This window comes from Eublepharis macularius, chromosome 3 (assembly GCF_028583425.1).
Source record: "Eublepharis macularius isolate TG4126 chromosome 3, MPM_Emac_v1.0, whole genome shotgun sequence".
Lineage (NCBI taxonomy): Eukaryota > Metazoa > Chordata > Lepidosauria > Squamata > Eublepharidae > Eublepharis > Eublepharis macularius.
In genome coordinates, this window is record NC_072792.1 from 46,275,513 (window position 1) to 46,296,201 (window position 20,689).

The following is a 20,689-nucleotide window of genomic DNA, read 5'->3' on the forward strand; positions in this document are numbered from 1 at the left end:
GAAGTTTGAAGAGCAGTCAGTTTGACACGTTAGAGCTTGGCTCTAATGTGGACCAATTGGAATGGACAGACGCAACTCTGGCAGCGTTCCCAGTTCCTCTCAGCCCGGCAGGGTGAGGTGGCCATCAGGCGAGCTCATGCTGCCCCAGCCAGGCCAAGCCGCCACTAACCCAAGGTGGCTACAGGCAGATGCCAGCTCCCCGGCTCAAGCACCCAAGTGCTGTAGTGCGGTCAGAGCCCCTCGCCACCCCCAGCACAGCCACAGCCCCATCCTGCCACTACACTTCAGCCCAGGAGGGAAAGGCAGATGCTGGGCAAGATTGCGCTGCCAGCCGGGCCAAGAGGAGCCAGGAGTGCTGCCAGGCTGCCCATTTCAATTGTTCCACATTAGAGCCAAGCTCTAATGTGTTAGACGGACTGCTCTACAAACTTCAATTGATTTCAATGGGCTTTTACACGGAGAGCCAAGCTGCAAGTCAGACAGGACGCCTACACTTCCCATCAAAACTTGAGGGAAACTGACATGTGTCCAACTCGTATCAGGCGCCACTTGTAGCCTGGCTCTCAGTGACTACTAATATAAAGAACAAAAAGAACTGTATTGATAGAAGGGTCTGAACTACACATACTTTAAAGGTAACAGCAGCTGAGAGGGGAGAGAAGACACACTGGATTTGGTTCATGTTGAGGGGAGGATAGGCTTAATTCTATTCCTGAATGTAAAATCCCTGCCACCTCCAAAACTGCTGTTAGCCCTGTGAGGGCAGGGGAAGAAGAAGATAGACACATACTTGCACTTTTCACTAGCACAGTAGCAGCCCCTCATTTTTCCCTACCACCACCAACTGCACTATTACTAAAACCACAACTGGGAATTTGATCCAGAGTTCTCCAGTTTATCCTGAACCCTTCCAGTTTTTAATTGGTGAGATAATATCTTTCGAGAATGGAGAAACTTTTAGCCTTTGAGAAGTAGGATCTGAAAATTATTAGGGCAGTTATTCTCTAGCACTTGTACATCTATGTTTAGGTCCAAAGTGTAAAGAGACAATTTATGAAAACTATCAATGAGGTTCTAACTATTATGCAAAAAAGGTTAATGCTTTTCCTTTGAGAATAGATAACTGTATAAACTAAACGGGTTAGGTAAACAGGTTCTGTAAATGGCTTTTATGTATATACAGGGTTCAAGCTACAAAGCAATTTATAAATGTTATTTTATGTCTTTTAAGGTTATATCATTGAACTGCAGGGGCTTTAATAACAAAATTAAAAACAAAAGGATTGTAACAATGATATTAAAGCAACTCTCTGACAAATTAATCTGCAAGAAACCCACCTATTCGCCTCTTCAAAACAGGTATTTAAATCAAAATGGTGGGCGTATCAAGTGGATCCTCAAAATCAAGAGTAGTGGCCAAGAGTGGAGAGCCAGTTTGGTGTAGTGGTTAAGAGCATGAGACTCTAATCTGGAGAGCCAGGTTTGATTTCCCACTCCTCCACGTGAAACCAGCTGGGTGACCTTGGGCTAGTCACAGTTCTCTGGAGCTCTCTCAGCCTCACCCACCTCACAGGGTGTTTTGTAGTGGGGATAATAATGACATACTTTGTAAACTGCTCTGAGAGGGCATTAAGTTCTCCTGAAGGCCGGTATATAAATCAAATGTTGTTGTTGTTGTTATATTACCATCTAAAAATTTAAGATTTGAGTTTAAGGAACTAAAAACAGATCTCAAGGATAGATACATATTTCACAAAGGGATTATAGATTCAAAAAAATTGACAATAGCTTCCTTATACGTACCCAGTAACAACCAAAAATAATTTATAAGAGAAACCCTAAACAAACTGCATCTGACAAAGAGAACTGTGGCTCTCGAAAGCTTAAGCTACAGTAAAGTTGGTTAGTCTTAAAGGTGCTACTGGACTCTTTACTATATTCCTAACCAAACTGAAAGTATTTCAAGAAGGAGAATTATTAATTGGCGGTGATTTGAATTTAATTGTAAACCCAAAATTTGATCGAACAAATCACTCTAAATTTACTCATCTAAAACCCCAAAAACAATCAAATCTGTGGAAAATTTTTGAGGACTTGGATCTTGTGGATGTGTGGAGGCATTACCACCTGGAGGAGAGAGATTACACGTATTTTTCTCCCCAGCATGAGGTATATACAAAAATAGATTACATGCTGAAATCCAAATCCTTATTAAAACAATTTTTTTCCTCTGAGATAGGGCTAAAAATGTGGACCAGTCACTCATGGGCTGAGTGCTACTTATATCTATCAGACCAAGAAAAGAGAAAATCAAATTGGAAGCTAAACAAAACTTTTTTATTGGATAGCCAAATGTATAAATAAATTGAAATAGAAATCCAGAATTATCAAGAATTGAACTGGAATTGCAGAATTTCAAAAGAAATAGTTCGGAATGCACTGAAGGCTGTTTTATGTGGCGAATACATTTCCACAGCTGCAACCTATAAAAAAATTAAAGAAAAGTTTAGACTAGAATTAATAAACACTATCTCTAACCTAGAAGTAGAACATAAGAAATCATGCAGTAAAAAAATTTATAAACAACTTCAAGCAGAGAGAAAGAAAACAGAATCTCTGAAACTATTTAATATATAAAAAAAGAGATTCTATTCCTTAAACAAAAATATTGGCATCTAGGTCCCAAATCGCAAAAGATTCAGTCCCGGAGAGTGAGGCAAAAGGCTTCAAACAGATTAATAAACTCTATTAGAGATTTTCAAGACCAAATTCAATCAAATTCAAAAAAGGTATTGGATACCTTTACCAAATTTTACCAAAATTTATACTCATCAGATAATTCAAAACAAGAAGAAATGTATGAATGTCTAAAATCAAAAATAAACTGACCAACAAACACAAGGATTTTATGGACCAACCGATCCAAGTACAAGAGGTCATAGATATCATCAAAACTCTAAAAAATAACAAAACTCCAAGAATGGATGGATTCTCGGCAGAATATTATAAAAAATATCCGCACTTATTAGCTGGACCATTAACCAAAGTGTGCAACCAGATAATGCTTAAAGGAGCTATGCCCCCTTCTTGGACAGAATCCAACATGGCTATAATACCTAAGCCAGGCAAGGACACAACCAGAAAATCTGGCAGAAAGAGTGCAATGTTATTACTTCCAAGGAAATTTGGAAAGAAATCTGGAAGTCACACAGCTTTACGACAAAGATCCTCAAGGTCAAGCTACAAACAAAGATTGTAACTCACTGGTATATAACTCCTCTTAAAATATACCACATAAACCATACAAATTCACCCAAATGCTGGAAAAAATGTGGGGAAATAAGTAGCTTTATGCACTGCTGGAGGGATTGCAGGTATATATAAATTTTCTGGAAATCAACAATCAAGGCTATAAAAATCATTACAGGATATGAGGTACCTATGACACCCAACATTCTGCTTTTGAACTATTGAAACAACCCATCAATTCCAAAAATTAGGAAAAACTTTATTATGATATTGCTGTCAATAGCTAAATCTATTATAGCCTCCAACTGGAAATCCAACAACCCACCATCAATTATAACTAGCTAACCAAATTACACAACTAGAAACATTAAAATATAATGAATTTTTTTTCAATCTATGTCTATTTTCACACGCGGTCGTAAGATCACACGAAACTCACAGACCAAAGCGTCTTCCTAGCACGATTTCCCTGCATGATTCCCTTTAATGCCACGATGTCGCCAGAAATCATGCTAGGAAGAAACTTTGTTCCGTGAGTTTTACACAATCTTCCTGAAGCTTTGGCCAATGGCAACCCATCCTTGAATTTCTTACTGACAATGAACCAACAAATTTAACAATTTCAAATGTTGATTATTTTAAAGCACTAACATCTTTTTGAAGTCACTGTATAACAAATGCCATTAATTTTGAGTAAAGTTAGGTTATATCAGAATGTCTACTACATTTGTCTACTCTATATATTTATTATTTATCGTTTAATGTTGAAATTGTTTTTTGTTACAGAAAAAAAGTTTGTCTGTTTGATTGTATTATAAAAAGTATTTTGGAAAAATAAATAAAACTGTAAATTAAAAAAAACCTGGACCATATAAATGAGCACGAATGTATTTAGAATGGGTTGAAGTTCCTAGCCTTGACCCTTTGAATCAGTTGACTGAATGGGGCTTGCCTGTATGTCTGAGAAAGAATGTGTAAAAGAATCTGCAGCTCAAAAGCTTCCTGTGAGACCGAGTTCATAATCAAAGCTAGCATTAGCTCTTCTCCTTCTTACTTTCTGTTCTGGCAGTCTTAAAGAATTGCTTTCCTTCTTCAATGGTTAATGAATACGCAGAAATCCCATTCAAATAAGGAGGGGAAAGAGAAATAATTCTATGGCAAAGCAGTGCTGCAACGGACATAGTCTAAGAAATAATTCAGTTTTGTATCCCAAAAAGCAACCACCACAGTGTTCAGTAAAATTAGAGACGAGAATTATATTCCAAACACTTCTCTGAGCCTTTGCGCTCCAAAAATGCACTGGTCAGCAACGATCTGCAATGCTCTATTGCCCCCACAAGGCTATATCAAGCATTTCACTATTCTTATATTCTTTGTAACTCCTTTGCAACTTCCCAAGTGAAACTCTTGTCATTTACAAAAACACACTCACTCCATAGGAGAACATTATTCAGAGTAATTCTCACGCCTTTGGAGGCAGCTCACCTGTCCACACCCCTCAGAACCAACCTTAAAAGCTGTCCTGCCAGACAGACAGGAAACAAGGAACCAGAATGAACTCACTGCTCTAAAAGGGAGGGGCTACAGCAGTTCTGGGAGCTCTTGGTCCACTAGACCCAAAAAGGGAGACCAGCAATTATTTGCGGAGTCCTGGGCACAGATTCCCCTTCTACGGACCACTTCCTATCTCCAGCTGCTGCTATCTCTGAACAAATGGACAGCCGAATTGAATGGCAGGCTAAAAGCCTTCTGGGTTCTGTACTGGCCATTCATCTCACTGGAGGGAGAGGTATGTTGAAAGAGTCACACTCATAAGTCCCAATAAATAAGTGAGCAAGGGCCCAGAACCCAATCTATCAATAATTTAATTTTATCTGTTTGGTTTAACAATTCATGCCCCATATCTTTCTCAAGGTGGCTTCAACAATACAGTTTAAAAAACATACAACAGATCACCACAATTACTGCAGTAAAAAAAAATCACAAATTGTCCTCAAAAAGACTCCTATTTCCAACAAAACTTCAGTCTTCAACTGAAAGCCCTCCAAAACCAGACTGTCTTGCAGGCCAACAAAGACAGGGTCAACATGTATCCTCTGGAAAATTATTCCAGTCCTATGCAGTAATACTGAAGACTGCCTAGTCCTAACAGAAGAAATGTTGAGGGGGAGAGACAGTCAGTCCTACAATTCAGGCCAATATTACTTGGGAGTAACTTGGAAGACACCAGTGTATTTTGGAGCAGAAAGGCTCACAGAAGTGTTTGGAATATAATTTTCTTGTCTAATTTTACTGAATACTGTGGTGGTTGCTTTTTGGGATACAAACCAGTCCTAGCAATAGTTGGGGGTTTTTGTCTTGCATACAACGATATAAATATAACAGCTTGAACAAAGATCCAGAGGAGTTCGCCAGGTTAGTCCATAGTAGCAAAATCAAAAAGGGTCCAGTAGCACCTTTAAGACTAACCAACTTTATTGTAGCATAAGCTTTCGAGAATCACAGTTCTCTTTCTCAGATGCATGAACAAATTATCTCTTGAGGTTATTTGCCTATCTGGCAGATTTTTTAGGAGCTTTGCATTGCACATATGTCTTTTCTACATGTCTGTGAGAATATATTCCATTTGTTTTGCCCTCTACAGGAAATTGAACACCTGTAGGTAGTGGCTGCACCCATGTAAACACCTGTAGGTAAGATCAACAGACAGACATCACATATGATCGTCTTCACTACCTGCGTTTGTTCACCTTTAATTGCTTCAAGTGACTCTGTCAGCTGCAGCTTCATTTCCAGTCCATTACATTACATCAAGATCACTCAGTTACACAAGAGAACTAACAGGCATTTCCAACTGAGTTAAGAGATTTCCAACACAAAGGTTTAACTAAGCTCCAGTATAACAATATCAGAATTAATGGCAAGTCCATTCAAAAACACAAGAACCTGGAGTGGGGCGGGGGGAATGGGGACCTTTCTTCAGAATCTTTGCACCAGGACAAAAACCAAAAAAGCACCACCAGAACAGAATGTGCTTTGGGATTATACTAGAGGATCGTTGATCTGACATGCTCTAAAGCAGACCCTTACAGCTCGGGGAGGGGGCTGTTTTCAGGGAAAAAATGAAATAAATGGACACCATACTTGCCTCCAAGTCCAATTCTAAATGGATCCATTTATGGAAAAGGCCACACCAAAACAATCAGATTTGCACTGTTCAAAATTATCCCATCACACTCAGGAACAAACAGGTCTCTAGACTCATCTGTTCTTTATCCAAGCTTAATAAGGTGACAGAAAGAAGCAGAGAAGGTTCCATGGCTTCAGGAATAGCTGCACATGCTCATAATATCTAGAGTCTACATTCTCTGAGACTCTGACACTACAAACAATGGCTGGAATCCTCCAAATGGCCTTCCCTTTTCTTAGTAGTTTTGAGAAAGGAAAGGGGGCGACAGGGTAAACTCCAAAAGCAGACCACAACCATAACAAATCATTTAAAATCAACCCCATCTCTGGGTCCATTTCTAAATAGATGAGTGGAAGAGACTAATTGATTGAAATTTGGTGTTGGACACATTTGAGCACCTTACTCTAACTTCAGTTTTAGAACTTCAGAAGACTTTACATTATGACGGCTGCTTGAGATCAATTGCCAGGATCAATCTCATTCTCAAGTACAGCAATGTCCTCCTTTTCCTTGACGACAACTCAAAATACTTTTGGGAAACAACTTTCCCCTTTATTGAATGTATTATTTATTAGAATTAAGAGCACGTTAAGGATTTGGTCAGCTTCTATGCCAAACTAATCTGTGGGATGGAAGTGACCAATACTGGACTTCTTTTCCTTCCCTTCCCAGGGAAGTCCTACAGGAAAGCCTAGAAATTTCATAGAATTAGGGATCAAGCAGACATATCCCATGCTTTGCTTGTTAGCTACTAGCCCAATTCCTCTTTCCAAACCAATTATTCTGCATTTTTTTCATGACTAAGCAAGCTCTTCCAGTAAATGAATTTAGATATAAGCCCACTCTTTGCACAATTTTCCATATCACATTCAAACTCACAACAGCCTTGAGAAGTTACCTTCCAGATAAGGAACTGAAGCAGCATTCAGACAACACAACGAGCTGCAATTATTTTCCGATCTAAGGGATAATTTCTGAGCTAAGGGGTAATTTCTGATCTAGTTGCTGCACTTCCATACCCTCCCACCGCCCTGTTCCTCTCTGTTTGATTGAACATCTCCCAAGCTGCATTTCACCATGCAGTCTGAATGCAGGTGGTCCAGTGAACTGGGGTTTGTTCACTCCGTACAACACCAGTACACCTCCATTGAGGATGTCAGGGTAAAAGTGGTTCAGCCCAGGAAGTCTTCAGTCAAGTTCCATGCCGCAGCAGGAGCACGGCCCATATGTGAGCACATGGCAATAGAGTATGCTTGCACCTAGCTGAAATGTAATCACAGCTTGCCATGACGTCTGAATGCAGCCTGAAGGTGAAACTTACCACAGACCATCCAGTTGAACACAGATGTTTGAATTTTGGATATAGTTCATTTATCTTACCCTTTTGCTACAAGTTGAACTACTACTACTCCTGCAGTTAATTGCACGAGAGAGTGAAAAATTGTGTCTGCACATGCGCATGCGTGCACATGTGTTAAAGAATACAATATTACATACAACAGCTACACTATTGTATGTAATATTTCTTTCTATACCTCAAAAGGTTACTTTAAAAATGAAACTATCAAATTGCTATTAATACTGCTTATAGAGATTAATCATGAAGAAATTGGTTACACAGCCCTGCAGCTAGTTACAATTTATTGGACGGGATACAAAACATGAAAAATGGATTAATGAATTTAGCAAATGGAGATATTATCTTCCCTTCACTAAGCTATACGTAGCAATACCTTGCTGGTCAAACTCTCACTTTTGACATCTTGTTCAGAAAGCACTGCTATTCTTTACATATGGTAAAAGCATTTTGAACAATGGGGCTGCTATTTTCTCATCTGTTTTAATGAATACTACATATCAGATTTTATTTAAAGAGTACAAATAAGTTCCCCTAAAATACATTTTACAGTTCTTGCAAATTATCCCAAATTAGTTGCTACAGTTTCAGAATAATGGAAGAAAATGAAAATCCATTTATTAAGTACTTTCTAAAATCTCCGACAGAACAAATGAATTATTTATTTCAAATAATGAACGTCTTTAAATGTAGCATTTTAACATTCATTAATAATTTAGCGAAACTGAGATTTTGGCTATACTCTTAATACAAAGGGTACCATCCAAGATGCCATGTAGTCTCTTTAATCATGCAGTTCCAAAAGTACAAAGGCTATTTTAATAACAACGTATTTAGTGAACTAAGTGGCTGGTTGGGGAAAAGGGCAGAAATGCACAAACTGAAAAATATATATATCCTTATCGTTGCAATTGGTCCATCAACATGGTAGTCTCAGCTGAAAACATCCCAGCCTGTATCTCAGGAGTCACTTTTGGGGGGGGGGAAGCATTTACTCAAACTAACGGCATTCATTGTTATGAGTGAGAATTAGTCATATATTTTACTGGCATAAATGTGACCTGCAAAGTAAGAGATATCAGCATATAGTATAAGCAGGGCTTTTTTTCCCTGGGAAAAGAGGTGGTGGAACTTAGTGGGTTGCCCTCAGAGAAAATGGTCACATGGCTGGTGGCCCCGCCCCCTGATCTCCAGACAGAGGGGAGTTTAGATTGCCCTCTGCGCCGCTGAGCAGCATGGAGAGCAATCTAAACTCCCCTCTGTCTGGAGATCAGGGGGCGGGGCCACCAGCCATGTGACCATTTTCAAGAGGTTCCAGAATTCCGTTCAACCGTGTTCCAGCTGAAAAAAAGCCCTGAATATAAGGGAGATCCTGCATATAGAGTTACTGTGTTAGACTATTACATTATTTGTGAGGGTAAACAGGGAGGAGAGCAAATGAACCTTAGAAATCTCACTCTAAATACTGGCGTAAACACAGCAGTATCTGAACAGGTCTATAAGAAGGACCTGTACATAAATACAGTTGAATTATAATTTTAGGCTGTGTCCCAATAACTGAACCAGTGACTTTAAGCACATGACTGACTGTATTTCACCATGGCATTATATTTTATCGTCACATTTTTGGTGTGATCTAATACTTATATTGAACTTTTTAAAATGATTGGTTCTACATACAAAGATGATACTACATAAGCTTAGATCTAATTTTATCAATTTTTCTTTAAAGTACACAGACAAGCATTTTCCTAAGACACTGACACTGCTCAGAAGTACCTCCAGAAGTCTGACATCTAAGCGCTTGAGGATCTCAGGATTATCAAATTGTGCATTAGTTGCTCTGACAGCCATTTCAAGGATTCCTGTCAGGTTATGCTGATACAAAGTGGTAGCTGGCCTGGTGAGCTCTGGCCTAAAATTATAATAAAAATAGGAGAGATATTCAGCATTAACAAAACAGCATTGCCAGCAATCATATACTCCAGTAGAACAACATATATATTCAGATCACTTGTTCATATGTAAGTTATTCTTTGAAAATGACAAATTTCCAATCATGTTTGTGTAATTAAAACTAGTGTCAAAGATGTGGATTTCCACATACAAAGATGACCTAAGCATGCAATAATTCCCATATCAGAACTCATATAACCAGGGCTCAGTATTTAAGCAAGTTCCTGCAACCATGTCACACCCCTTAGTAAGTGCCCTTTTTTATAATATAACTGATTTGCACAACTTTATCAGGTTCACAAGATGTGGGTTAATACACTCATGAAGAATACTGAATCCTCAATGAGGAGGATTCCTCCTCCAATCACAATTCAACAGGCCATCACCAACCCTTTTGATTTTGCATTGCTGCAGTAAATTATGATTTTTTCTTCAGTTATATCCTCTTGGAAGGGAAATAAATTGCTAGTTTAATTTTTTTTCTTGGTTCCCTGTTTTGAGAGGGTCTCACATTATAAATGTGGCTGAGGTCTGTGCAATTCTTTTACCCTTCTCTGTGTGCGTACAGAATGTTGGTAAGTATTCTAATCTGTGGACGGGTGGTAGCTTCCTGTCCAGAACGGTTACACTTGCCTGTGCATTTAAGAAACACTGTTTTAAGACCAAACTTTGCAGTCACATTTTCAAGATATTCTCAGCAGCCTTGCAGGCGAAAACATCTATTTAAAAAATAAAAAAAATAAAACCAGAATCTCTTTTAGTCTTCTAGATAAGTATCTGGAGTGCTTTAGTTAAAATTCTGTCAACAAAGACTAAGCAAATGTGCTTTTGCGTTAGAAAAGCAGTGGATAGGTCTAAGATAACATTCTCAATAAACTTGAAATAGAAAATTAAAATTCTATATCAAAAAGCATTTGGGTCCACTAAAATATGACTCTTCACTGTTTGATGCACCAAGTGTTGAGTCGATTTCATGTCTCCTCATTATTCTGTTGCACTTTAGTGCAGAGATGTTACATCAATTCAGTTCCTGGTCAAACAGAAGCTTTCTTTGATGTCTGGCAAGCAAATGGAATCTTTTGTAATGAAAAATCTGCATTATGGAAGGGAAAGGCATGTCACATGTAGGAAGCCTGCCCTTGTACTTTTGAAACTCCATCCTAAGGGAAAGCCCAAGATGCTTTTAAAATCTACTGGCACCCAGGGAGGCAGATATGGGTGTGGAAGTTAAGTACAGGATCTATTAGTTTCAAAGCTGTAGATCTAAGTGCACATTTAAGATAAAGATATTTTGATACATTCATCAAAGGGCATTTTTCACTTCCTGTGGATCAAAATATTATTTGGTGAAGCAGCAGCAGGTGAATATTTAAAAACAAAATATATCTGAATTTCTAAGTATAACAGTTTGATACTAGCTTAAACTCAGATAAGAGTAGAAAAGAGCAAGAGTCCAGTAGCACCTCAAGTGAGCTGTGACTCACAAAAGCTTATACCCTACCAAAATTTTGGTAGCCTTATAGGTGCTACTGGACTCTTGCTCTTTTCTACTACTACAGACAAACCTAAATAAGAGAGCACTCGAGGATTAGTTTTGTGCTGCAAAATATATGGTACCCATTTTAAGTTGTAACACTATGTTCTCCCACCAACCCTAAATGAGCACAATCTACCCATTCATCCCACATTGGCAGATCCCAATAGGGAGTTTCATGTGTCCCCTGCCCTAACAAATACTATTTGTTCCAGGCACATTGCAGCACCTAGCTGTCATTGTGAACATGGGGCCTTTTTATGCCTTGCATAACTCTATGGAGATATTCTTGTTTGTATGTATGAATATGAAAGCAGGCTGTACTCCCTTTGTGAGCCTGATCTGTTTACATACACAAGTTCCTGCTGTGTTACTGGGACTAACATATGAACACCAGCCAACAGGTAGAGTTAAGACATGCAAAGGTGGTAAGGTCTGCAGCCATAGTAACAAACACACACATACCCAAGTACAAACCGAACCCTCACATACATACACTCCCAAAAATATCAAGCAGCCTGCTCTTCTTCAAGGGCCAAGTACTCATTCCCAATCCCTAAAGAATAGTTGCATGCCATAGGAATTCTGGCAGTCATCTGCTCGTGGGTTCACAGTTCTATACAGCATGACACAACAACAAAGGGAAGAAGAGAAACTCAATTAGAGGAAGCAAGAAGAAGGAACAGAATATGGTAGATTGCTAAAGGTTGAAACTAAAGGTTCTAAAGAAGTGTTAAAAAATTAAAGTGCTAAATTCAGTCCACACCTATTTGTTTATATGCAAAACCAAGTCATACAGCATTCACAACATATTTTAATAATGATCACAGTTTAAAAACAGACCATAAATTGAATACTAAGAGATCAATATACATCCAAGAGATGAGAGAACAGATTAGTCTGTCAACATCTGCCAATACCATTTCACTTAGTATGTTAAAGTTCCAATTATCTATTACTAATAGATCTAAAATAGGGTATTTAAAATTGGTCAACATAACTCAATATATTAATAGCAGCATTAAAGTACATTTGTATTGTAATAGTAAGTTCTGTTTGACAATGGGCCATAACAAAACTCTATTTTGGATTTCCATCTTCTAATCTTGTACAAACATTAGACATTCAATATAAACACAATCCAAGTCACTTACTTAAGCAAGTCCATTAAGTGCCAGATAAAATCTCCTTGACCAAAAAGTAAGTAGCGCCTTATGGCCTGCTCATGGTCCAGTAAATTGTACTTTTTATTAAGAACATCAAGTAAATATTTGCTAGGCTCAAAATGTGAAGTATCTATTCTTCCCTGAAATGCATTTTCCAAATCTGTGAACATTTCAACAGCTGTTAACAAAAAAAAAAACCAGGCATCATCTAGACTACAAATGTGCATTCTTTAATATTCTCTCTCTTAAATGCAAGCAGCATAAAATAAATAGTCCAATCTTATGGAGAGTTACTCCAGTCTAAGTCCATTGACTTAAATGGGCTTAGACTGGAGTAACTCTCCATAGGATTGCACTGTAAATCATTCCACCTTTGCTTAAGGAACAGAAGGAAATCTATGTATTAAACTTGGTGTTAAATACAGGTTTTCAGAGCTAAATTTCTTTCAAGTCTTTAAATATATAATTTTCTGTCCACAGAAAGGCTATAGTAACTTATTTATATTTTGAAACTGTCAGAATAAATACATTTGTAATACATATGAAGCTTTCACACTCTTGCAAATATTCTCATGAAAAGTCTAAAAATAAAATAAAACACTTGTTCATATCAACGTAAGGGTTTTATGTAGCATAAACCTAAACCAGCGTTATGGACAAACAAACCTCAAGAAATGGGTAGATATGCAATGAACACTTCTACTATTTAGGCACAACTAAGCCCATAAGCCTGAATATTTATCTATAGAGCCAGAATTTCTTTATTATGGGATGCTGTGAAGGAAAATTGTATGCAATTGAGGTGACTGGTTTTTAATATAATTGCTTTTCCCTGTAATGTGAGAATGTCACAAAGAATAGTCAAGAAGACTAAGAACACAACTACAAAGTATTAACTATCTTCATCCTTGTGTTTTGAAAAAATTATTAATCTCTCTTTTGGACTGCTAAATTAATGTAGTTCAGGCAAGGCATTATTTTATTCTTATTGATATGCTTCTTAAAGCCTCAATGACTAATTTCAGTGTATCATCTCTCTTTCTTAAGCACGCACGCCGACAAAGGAGGATTATGTGTGATCAGGTTTATAGCCAATGCCTATGTTTTTTCATCCAATACTTAAAATAATCAGCATCAGAAAGGCAGAAATTCTACACAGCCTGATTTCAAAACTTGCTGAACTAGCAAATAACGTTTGCTAGTGTTTATCTACAGCTACAAAAGTACATCACAAATCATTTCGAATCGAGTTATAAGCACTATGGAAATTAATGTTCAGTCCAAGTTGAGCTTCTTAAATTCCACATTGCTTAAAATAATTTTATATCTAAATGTTCACATATCTAGAAGACAAGAATAACTCCCACATGCAAATTCACAGGAGGTGGAGGCTGCGCAGGGCTACAGTAAGTTTCTGTAAACCCAGGGGAAAGTACAGGTTTACACAAAACAACCTACGTGGGACTAGAAGGAACTCCAAGCCCTGAGGTCTGTGTATGCACAGACATCATAGGGGAAAAAAAGAAAAAACTCTAGGTGGCATCTAGGGTTGCTCTGGAAACCCAAAATGGTGCCCAATAACAGGAGGATGGGTGGGAGAAGAAACTGTAAGAGCTATGGAAGTGGTCAAATGGGTAGAAGCAAGAAAGATGGTAGATAGATGGCAAGAGAACAGGTACTAAGAAAGTCTGGGAGAGTGGGTAACTGGGGATGATGGAAGATGGAAAGGAAGAAAGAGGATCCCAGAGTAGAGAAGGGTGAGTGGGCAAGCAGAGCTGAAGCAAGAAAAGGGGAAGTAGGAGATGAAACACGAGTCCACCTCTTGTACCCTATAATCTTTTCATATAAAACAACCCAATCGAAATAAAAATAAAAAGTTAGAAATAAGGAAAAGATTTGCTTAGAAAGATGAATAGATATAAATTATAACTAATATCTTTACTAGATTTCCCAACAGAATTTATAACATTTTTCCTTTTACAGATTTTTTTTTGGCAGGGGAACACACAATTTTATCAGGAGAGACAGATCACTTTAGACTATCATAAATCAGTCACTAACTCATGGCGCCTTCCCCTGCCACTCATAGAGGCTGCTATTCACCTGCTACTTAAAAACCATCCCTAGACAAATGATGTGTCCAATTATCACCCTATCTTTAAACTGCACTGTGTAACGGCAGACCATAAATGGCATAAATAATAAATAAATAAGCAAAGTGATAGAGAGAGACGTAGCAGATCAACTCCAGGTCTTTTGTATAACTCGTGCTCTGAACCTTTTCAGGCTGGACTATGGGACAGAGACAGCTCTGGTGGCTTTCGTTGACGACCTCCATCTCAACGTAGACAAAGCCCATGCTTCTTTGTTGCTCCTCCTGTATCTATCAGAAGCCTTTAATACAGTATACCATGCCATTCTGTTGTGTCATATCAGGGGATGTGTCTTTCTCTGGTTTAAATCATTCCTCAAGGAATGGAATCAAAGGGCTGCTGCTGCAGCTATTATCAGAGTGGGATTTATCCTGCAGGGTTCCACAGGGTGCAATCTTATCCCCCATGTTATTTAACTTTTATGTAAAGCCCTAAGAAGAAATAATTCGTAGCTAAGGAATTGGATGTAGTCAATATGACACCCAGCTGTGTATCTCTCTATTCAAATCCCCTAGTGATGCAATTAAAGTTTAAGTTGCTGCCTGACAGCTGTGGTCAGGTAACTGAAACAAACAAATTGTAACTGAACCCAGACAAGGCAGAAGTAATGGTGGTTGGGAAGCCAGAGATACTGAAGGACCTTGTGTTCCCGAATTTCAGTGAGGTTCAGCCAACTCTTGCAGACTCAGTTAAGAGACTAGGGATTATATTAGGTCCAGTGCTGCTGCTGGAAAAGCAAGTTAATGGAGCTCCAAAAACGCCTTCTACAAAATCAGTCTAGCCTGGAAGATGGCCCCCTACTAGGGGTGTGCAAGCCAAAAATTTTCGGCTATAGCCGAAAGTAGAAAGCCGAAAGAAGATTCTCTATCGTTAAAGCCGAAAGCCAAAACAAGAATCTCTTTCGGCTTTCGACTTTCGGGATTCTTTCGGCATTATTTCGGCATTCTTTCGGCTTTTTTCTATGGGAAAATGCCTCCGTCTTCCAGGACGCCTGGAGGAGGCATTTTCCCACCGAATAAGCCCAAAATTGGTGGGGACCTTCCTCTAACCCTTCTCTAACAACCACCCAAGTTTCAGACAGATTGAACTTTGGGGGGCCATGTTATGGCCCCCCAAAGCAGGTCCCCCCATCCTCCCATAAGAAAGCGAAGGAGCAGCATATTGTTAGCATGCTGCTGCTCATCTTTCTTCATTATTTCCTATGGGGAAAAAATGAAGAGGCAGGCTTCCTTTGCCAGGGGTGGCATTTTGCATGCAAAATGCCCCCCAGCCCTCAGGGGCCCTTCTCCCACCCCTCCTCCCACCCCCCACCAAGGCTCAGCCTGCTCCCACTTGGGGGGGCTTTTCATGGCCTCCCCAAGTAGGTGCTCTAATCTCTACCACTGACAGCTGGGGGAGGCTTGTGTTGCCAGGGGTGGCATTTTGCATGCAAAATGCCCCCCAACCCTCTGGGGCCCTTCTCCCACCCCTCCTCCCACCCCCCACCAAGGCTCAGACTGCTCCCACTTGGGGGGGGCATTTCATGGCCTCCCCAAGTAGGTCCTCTCAGCCCCTAAAGTCCACCCCTTACAGCCCCACACAAACCCAATTCCCCCCCAGCTGCCACACACAGACCCAAATCCCCACATTAGCCCCTCACAGACCCAAATCCACCCCCACCTGCCCCACACCCATAACCCCAGGAACAGGCTGGCAAAGGCCAGCCCTCTCCCTTTGTTCCCTATGCTGGGAACTTCTAAACTCTCTTTCCCTGGGCAATTCTGCACAGCCCAGGGGTGCCACAATGGTGGGCACACTTCTGAGTGCCAGCTGGTCCCTGTGAAAGAGCACCTGAACCACAGACACCCTCCCTCAAATTCCCCCACCACCTACAGAGATGGCTGGCCAGCCAGCCCCATTGTTCCCTATGATGGGAACCAACTGCACAACAAAGAATAAAACAAGAACAACACAAAATAAAGTTTTAAAAAAATTATTTTCTCCCTTCCAAAGTACAAGTAGGCAAAGCATTATGACACATTACACCAGCAGTCCCCCACACAGAAAAATTAAAACAAAACTCACTTAACATCAGAGAATCACAAAACACGATTCCTGTCAAAAACACTTTATTTCTTGAACAACTTTAGGCTACACAGCAGGGGGGGAACACCAAAGGGCATGGAAGCAGTATCTTACACAAAAATAACACAACTCACTTCACATTAAAGAATCACCCCAAAAAATTGCTGTCAAAAGCACTTTATTTCTGTAACTGCTTTAGGTTACACAGTAGGAAGGCACCACAGAGCAGGAAAGCAGTGTACTACACAAAAATAACACAACTCACTTCACATCAGAGAATCACACAAACACAATTGCTGTCAAAAACGGTGAAGTGGGTTGTATTATTTTTTGTAGTACATTGCTATCATGCCCTGTTGTGCCCTCCTACTGTGTAACCTAAAGCTGTTCAAGAAATAAAGTGTTTTTGCCAGGAATTGTGTTTTTTTTTGATTCTCTGATGTTAAGTGAGTTGTGTTATTTTTGTGTAAGATAGTGCTGCCATGCCCTTTGGTGTTCCCCCCTGCTGTGTAACCTAAAGCTGTTCAAGAAATAAAGTGTTTTTGACAGGAATCATGCTTTGTGATTCTCTGATGTTAAGTGAGTTGTGTTATTTTTCTGTGTGGGGGACTGCTGGTGTAATGTGTCATAATGCTTTGCCTACTTGTACTTTGGAAGGGAGAAAAAAAAATTAAAACTTTATTTTGTGTTGTTCTTGTTTTATTCTTTGTTGTGCAGTTGGTTCCCATCATAGGGAACAATGGGGCTGGCTGGCCAGCCATCTCTGTAGGTGGTGGGGGAATTTGAGGGAGGGTGTCTGTGGTTCAGGTGCTCTTTCACAGGGACCAGCTGGCACTCAGAAGTGTGCCCACCATTGTGGCACCCCTGGGCTGTGCAGAATTGCCCAGGGAAAGAGAGTTTAGAAGTTCCCAGCATAGGGAACAAAGGGAGAGGGCTGGCCTTTGCCAGCCTGTTCCTGGGGTTATGGGTGTGGGGCAGGTGGGGGTGGATTTGGGTCTGTGAGGGGCTAATGTGGGGATTTGGGTCTGTGTGTGGCAGCTGGGGGGGAATTGGGTTTGTGTGGGGCTGTAAGGGGTGGACTTTAGGGGCTGAGAGGACCTACTTGGGGAGGCCATGAAATGCCCCCCCCCAAGTGGGAGCAGTCTGAGCCTTGGTGGAGGGTGGGAGGAAGGGTGGGAGAAGGACCCCAGAGGGCTGGGGGGCATTTTACATGCAAAATGCCACCCCTGGCAAGACAAGCCTTCCCCAGCTGTCAGTGGTAGAGAAAAGAGCACCTACTTGGGGAGGCCATGAAATGCCCCCCCCCCAAGTGGGAGCAGTCTGAGCCTTGGTGGGGGGTGGGGGGAAGGGTGGGAGAAGGGCCCCTGAGGGCTTGGGGGCATTTTGCATGCAAAATGCCACCCCTGGCAACACAAGCCTCCCCCAGCTGTCAGTGGTAGAGATTAGAGCACCTACTTGGGGAGGCCATGAAATGGCCCCCCAAGTGGGAGCAGGCTGAGCCTTGGTGGGGGGTGGGAGGAGGGGTGGGAGAAGGGCCCCTGAGGGTGAGGGGGCATTTTGCATGCAAAATGCCACCCCTGGCAAAGGAAGCCTGCTTCTTCATTTTTCCCCCATAGGAAATAATGAAGATGAGTAGCAGCATGCTAACAATATGCTGCTCCTTCGCTTTCTTATGGGAGGATGGGGGGACCTGCTTTGGGGGGCCATAACATGGCCCCCCAAAGTCCAATCTGTCTGAAACTTGGGTGGTTGTTAGAGAAGGGTTAGAGGAAGGTCCCCACCAATTTTGGGCTTATTCGGTGGGAAAATGCCTCCCCCAGACGTCCGGGAAGACGGAGGCATTTTCCCATTGAAAAGCCGAAAGAAAGCCGAAAAAATCCCGAAACGTTTCGGCTTTTTTCTTTCGGCTACCCGAAACGTTTCGGCATTCCCCGAAACGTTTCGGCATTCCCTGAAAGAAGCCGAAACACTTTTGTTTCGGCATTCTTTCGGCATTCTGAATGCCAAAACGCACATCCCTACCCCCTACCTTTACATGGCCAATCTGGCCACCTGGATCCACAGCATAGTAACATTGAGACTTGACTTCTGTGATGCATTCTACATAGGCCTCCCCTTATAGTCAATTTGGAGACTGCAGCTAATTCAGAACACCGCGGTTCGATTATTATTAGGAGCTAGGCAGAGAATGCATATTACTCCCTTCCACTGCATACCCCAAAATTACTTGATAGTAAAGAAGATGCATCTGACGAAGAGAACTGTTGTTCTTGAAAGCTTATGTTACAATAAAGTTGGTTAGTCTTAAAGGTGCTACAGGACTCCTTACTATTTTGTGACTATAGACTAACATGGCTAACTCCTCTGGATCCAAAACTTACTTGGCTCAGTTCAAGATTCTGGCTACCACATACAAAGGACTTCATGGCCTTGCCCCTCATACCTACAGGAACACCTCTCTCCCTATGCTCCACCACGACAGCTTCACTCATCTGAATACATTTCTACAGGCGTCACCCTGCCAATGGGCAAAATCAACAGCTGCCCATACATGTGCATTCTCTGTAGTAGCCTCCATCTTGTGGAATGGCCTCCCTGAGGATGTCAGGAGAGCACCCACTTTCCTGGCTCTCTGCAAACTGTGCAAAATTAAGTTATTCAGGAATACTTCCTTACACAAGTAATAGGACTGTGCTGTAAGAAAATGGTTCAAAGAGATGCTTTGATAAAGGGATAGGCACTGTAGACTATACTACTATGCACTGTCTGCTATGTTCCTATTGGATCATTTCTGCGTTTTTTTAAATTTGTCATGTCAAATTGCTTATGATTGTTTCAGCTCTGTATCAGATTCCTGCTTGTTTTCAAATTTCTGCCATGTATACTCTATTGAATTTTTACTGAATGCTCCTGCTGTTGATCGTATTGAGTTATCCGCCTTGAGTCTCAATGAGAAGATAGACAATGAATAAATAAATAAAAGCATTCAGACTACACTCCATGCCATGGGTGCACCTGCTACAGACAGGCAATCCAGGCCAAAATTTTCAGTTATCCTTCTACTAAAAGGACTTTCACTCTGAATCATTTCTCCAACTGTTCATCTTCCAGTGTAGTTTCTATCCTTATGCCCCTGCAATCTCCTTTACGTGGGCATCGCCACATGTTCCTTGAGACATAGATTGTCTGAACACAGGAGTAAAATTAGAAATCGCAATCTGCAGGCTCTCTTACGTTACTTATTTTATGGAAAAACATCTACCAAGCGATGTCAAGTATTACCCAGACCCGATCAAGTCCTGCAACTTAGAAAAGTGATTGTTAGAGAGAGAAGCTTACTGGATTTTTACTTTGAATTTATTATCTCCACATCATCTTAATGTCTGTTGGAATTCATCCCCCTTTATATAATATTGTACTATTTTGCATTTTGACTTATATTTCTGCATATTCATATTTTTCTCATTTGTTCTCAGGTCCCTTTTAGTAAGGATTCCACATTTGTATATAGAATCTTTATTTATACTTTGTTTAAAACAATTGTTACTGTGTTCTATGCCTTTAATTGTTCATTATCTAACCGTGTATTCATTTCTTTAAGAAGGATTCCTTACTTGTGTATATATACCTGGCTAAGGCAATAACTTTTTACTTCAGTCTCATCACTTACCACACGGTATATGTTTGGATCTCTGGCTTTATTGTAAGTCAGTCAGGTTTGTGAGATGTTCATTGTACTTATTATTTGTAGTTGTGTGGGTCATTTATATATTATGTGTCATTCATTACAGTAGTGTACATGCAAGTATAAATAACATTAACAACCAAATTATGTAGTACATTTTTGCTTAACTTGGATGGAAGCTGTAAGAAGATTTTTTTTGTTTATTTTGACTGCATACCATAAGTACAAGGTCATCGTTTGAGGAAGAAGTTCTTGAAATGGATTCTAGCTGGCATTCCATCATTGTTGTGTTTTTGCATATACGGCTGTGTTATTGGTGCTTTATTGTGAATGTT

The 20,689-nt window shown here is 40.2% G+C and overlaps 1 pseudogene; it reads right to left on the reverse strand.

Moving 5' to 3' along the window:
• The window catches only part of LOC129326201 (gamma-tubulin complex component 3-like), a 54,241-nt pseudogene that overhangs the window by 6,167 nt on the left and 27,385 nt on the right, over nucleotides 1-20,689 (reverse strand).